The sequence below is a fragment of the Corvus brachyrhynchos genome, unplaced genomic scaffold, assembly GCF_000691975.1.
Source record: "Corvus brachyrhynchos isolate BGI_N302 unplaced genomic scaffold, ASM69197v1 scaffold53, whole genome shotgun sequence".
Classification (NCBI taxonomy): Eukaryota; Metazoa; Chordata; class Aves; order Passeriformes; family Corvidae; genus Corvus; species Corvus brachyrhynchos.
In genome coordinates this window covers 2,443,055-2,447,856 of record NW_008237681.1, presented here as the reverse complement: position 1 = coordinate 2,447,856, position 4,802 = coordinate 2,443,055, and positions in this window count along the sequence as shown.

Here is a 4,802-nt window from a genome sequence, read left to right as displayed (position 1 = left end):
AAGACTGTCAGTCTGTTCAAGACTTCCAGTGCTCTAAGAAACCTGCCTGTTGCTGTAGGTGTGCTTGCACAGTGACTTGCATTTCTCAGAGAAAAAAACAATTCAATCAGCTGAGAGAGCAAAGTGGGTTTATTCCCCGTGATTTATGGAGCACATCACCCAAACCAGTCTCCTCTAAGCTAATGCAAGAAGCAATACATCCAGGACACAATGATGTCCTTTTATTGACTCTAAACACTAACCAACCCCTTACACATCTATGCATATGCTTACGTGTGTGCCAGGACCCTGTGGGCACCTGTGATTGCCCTAAGGGCCTTCAGCTGGGACCTCCACCCACTTCTCTGCCCACTGCCCAGAAGCCTATTTAAGCTCAGATCCAGCACCTGAGCTCACCCTGGGTGGTATGAGTTATCTGTGTGTCTCTGTGCCCCTCCCCTGCTCTCCCTGATATGCTGTATGTACATCCTGCATTGGTGGCAGACCCCAGCTTACTTCCTAGCCTTTGGCTGGAGATCACCAGATGGTTGATGGGTTCTGTTGCTGTTTATAAAAATGGCAGATCTAATCAGTGAGATGAGCAAGCTCTTGCTAAGAGAGGACTGACTTCACTGTACAGGTAAATCAGCTCAATTGCAATAATGCAATAGTTTTATGTTGTTTGCAATTTCCATGTATCCTGATAAAATATGAGAAGAGCTGGTCTTAGCCCTACCTGTTAGTCTCTTCAGGTAGACCCCCTCTAAGGAAAGTATTAGTACTTAGTGTCAGTTTCTGCACTTTGTTAAAAGTGTAACTTAGCTCAGGGTAATGCCAAAGGACCCAGAAGGTCAGGACCACTGTGCTAGGTGCTGAACATGTATTCCTTTTCCCAAAATCTAAACAAATGGACTGATAATGGAGCCATTCAGAAAATGTGGTAATGTTGACCCTAACTGTGCTATTGACTCTTTTCAAAGTGATTGATTCTCCAACTCAAATAAAATGCTATTGGGACCCTCAACTTTTCTGTATTCTACCCTGATGGGTTAGAATGAAATCTAAAATACTGGCTGCTCCTTGCCAAGAGCACCTTAGGATATTTGGTCCTTTGGTTTTTTGCTGGTGCTTTGGCTCTAAAGTTATAGACAGCTTGTAAATATATGTTCTGTTGAGTCTCTGGGGTTAGTCACTCATCAGTAGGCTTTTCCATCATCATGAAATATGCAGGGTTTGGGTTAGCAAGTAAACAGAAAAATAAATTGTTCATTCCCAGCATTTGTTTGAACAGAAACACACTATCTATAACAGATGGAGGGTTCCAAGATTATTTTAGTGATAGATTCTCTTCTCTTTGCTTATTAGTAAGCAGTTAAATAAATTATTTGCCAGCTATACAAGTCAGGAATACTTATTTGATGAAGTAAACAGCATTAACTTGTCTGTTCTGATTCAAGAGGCCAGGGAAATAAAGAAAGTGAAGGAGATTTAGACCAAAATGTGGAGAACTGAATAAAGTAATGATTAAATAGGCATCCTAACAGTAGTATATGAAAAAAAAATTAAATTCCTTTGAACTGCTTTTTGTTTATGATGGATTTTTGTCTTTGATACATTTTTCTCTTAAAATGCTTCTGTGCTTTGTGATAGCTGGGCTGCTACTTAGAGAAAATGCAACAGCAGGTACTGAAGAAAAACTTGTGTTTGTCATGCTTCCACTATTTTGCTGCATGTCTGTTTTCATAAACACTTGTTTTATGTGATTCAGAAGAGTTTTCATCATCTTCCAGAGGGTGTGCTTTAACAAGGGACTTGTTGAAAGAGAAGTTTTCTTGACTGACCCTTTTAAAAGGTGAGTCAGACACCCAGAAGAGCACCAAAAGTTAAACATCTTGGGCAAAGTAAAAGGAGTTAGTGAAGTACAATATTAGCGGAGAATAAGTGGAATGCTGAATCCAGGTCTTGAGAATAAGAACTGGAATACGTTCCAAAAGGCAAAGAGTGGATTATGTTTCTGTTCAGGAGGCTTCTGCGATCCTTATTCTTATGAAAAACATAGGAAGTATATTAATTACCTCTGCAGCCTTCCTGGGGATGTCATGTAAAGCTTAAGCCACTCCCTGTTGGTGCCTTAGTGGGTATTCTACACCTGGACTTCAGCTGTGTGGTCTCTTTCAGGGCTTATCTACACAGACAAAGTCACCATTTCACCAGGTTTCCTAGTGGAGCTATTTTTGAGCTTGGCCATAGTTGCAGTTGGCAGCTGATTAGTTAAGCAAGGGGCTGATACAACTTGGTTGTCTCCTTCCCCTGCAAAGCTGTGTCCCAAACAGCTGACAGATGTTCATTCCTTGGGATCCAGCTCTGTCCGTGCCTAGACCATGTTGGTGTGTGCTTGCAGAAATTGCTCTTGGTCTGAACTTCTTGTTCAGTAATATAAACTAATCATGGCAAGGATATAATAAGTGGTATGCTAGATGTAAAGCCTGGAAACCTTCATAAAATGCTTAACAAACACCATAATTACAGGTGAATTCTCCCTCAGCACTTAGTTCTTGCTTGGAACTGTTCACAATATTTCAAATTATCTCTTATTCTTCATCTTCTCTGGTTATTTTTTATCTTGATCCAATCACCACCTATGATGCCATGGACTTAGTTCTTTCAGATTTTCCTGTCAACCTTATCTCTGGTTTGAAGCAATTAACAATAGCAACAATGAGTAACAATCACCACTTTTTTCCATGTGCTTTTTCGTGTTTTTCAAAATACTCATATTTAATCTTGGGGGGGGGGGGGGGGGGGGGGGTGTTGTTTGAAAGTTTTTATAGTTTGGTTTTCCTTTAAAAAAAGCATTCTTGAGTGTTTTACTTGGTGATTGTGTTATGTTTAATCCAAGCAGACTCAGGTTGTACCAAAAAGTCAAGTAATAGGGTACTAATCCCAAACTGATATCCTCTCAAGATCAGAGGGCTTAATAGCCTCGCATCAACATCACACTGCACTGAAACATGGGGAATGGTTCAGAACACGGAAAGAATTTTATCATATCTCCTACCTTTTCCAACCATGTCACACTTTTGATACCAATAAATTATTTGACATTGTCACTGGGGGCTCTTTTGCATTAGTGCAGACTAGGGTTATCTTCCAGTGTGCTGTTTCCAGTAGGGCTGGGATACCTGATAAAAAGTGAGAGTAAATATCATGTGCAGAAGGCTTGTGGATATCCTGGCCTGACAGAGCAAAAGGAAACCTGTATTTGTGTGAAGCTGAAAATCAGGAGGCTAAATTTTTAAGTATGTGTTCAGTGGGAAGTGGTTTGTGTGAAGCATAATGTTTGGATGGGGGGCCTGGAATATTTTTGTGTGAATTAAGAACATGTCTGGGCTGCTAATATTAAAGGCATTTTGATGGCTCAAGTTCAACATGAAGTAGGAACGTGAAAATTCACTTGAGAATTGGGCTATAGGTTAGGAATTATGTTATTCTCGGGGAATTACTCCAGAAAATGTTTGGTGATAACAGTTAGGTGATAAAAATCCCCAACCCTCAAACCAATAAAAAGCCCAGATACTGGCAATGGTTCTTTAGCCATTCTCCTTTCTAATCTGTCAAGGTTTCTAGAAGTTTTCACTTTGGAATGTGCACTAGAAATGAAGACCAAAGAGATGGAACTTCATCCAACCTTCTTATTTTGTCTGTGTTCTTTGTAATGATTGATAATAAAATTTTTCTACAATATTCATATTGGATTAAGCTGCTATTTAACTTTCTGAAAAGATGTAGATATATGCAATATCTACCTGTGCTGCATTTTTTTGCATTCAGGCCCAGACCAGAAGTAAAAATGTGAATTACAAGAAAGGTTTTTCAGTCTTAGAGATCAAACAGAAAAAGAAGTCTGTTTCTTATGCATAATATGCAGGAAAAAAGATGGAATACAAGGGGTATTGTAGAAATAAGTCTTCTAGTTTCTAATTTTGGAGAAAAAATCAGGTTTCAGAGTTTCTCAGAACTGCTTTAGGAGCAGGCTGCCCCCAAGACTAGGACTGAAGTGGCAGCTTAATGGAATCAAAAAGCAAGTCTGTCTTTTCTTGTTTTCCTATTTTTAATGCAGGTGGTGCTTTGTACCATTCACATGGGTCAAGTGAATGAAATGTATGTTCACTGAAGTGATTGCGAGAAGGTATAGCTTTGCTAAAGGGAGTCGTCAGTGCTTTTTATTCCATGTGGTAAAGCCCAAAATGCATTTAAACCCTCCTTTTTAGTCTGCATGTGTATTAGCTTCCCTTGAACTTCAGATATTCTTAGCTGCATTACATGCATGACAATTAATCTGCATATTATGCAACAGGTTTAAATTTAGCACGGCATGTTAGGAGGCATAAATTTCCCACAGAACCATGCAGCTTTGTATCTGCCAAACTGACACTAATGGCTGTCAATTATTGCACAAAGAGATGCTGCTTGTTCAAAAAGGGAAAAAAAAGGTAAAATTCTGAGTGAGATCCCAGACCCACTGATATCAGTGGGAGTTTTGCTGCTGGGGATTTCAAAAGCTGATGCTACCCTTCTATCAGTTTTTAACAGATAATTAAATAGAGACGATATTTATCTACCAAGATTTAATGTCAAATGCTTAATATTACGCTTTTTCTGTGCGCAGTAGATGAAGTATTTTCTACTTTTAACAGGCTTACCTGAAAAAATAAAGCAAAATCTGTTTTATATTAAATGCATTCACTTTCCATAACTTAAAAAGAAAAAAGGAGAGAAAGAACAGAGAAAATCAATATAAGGCCCCAGAAGCTCAAAAGCTA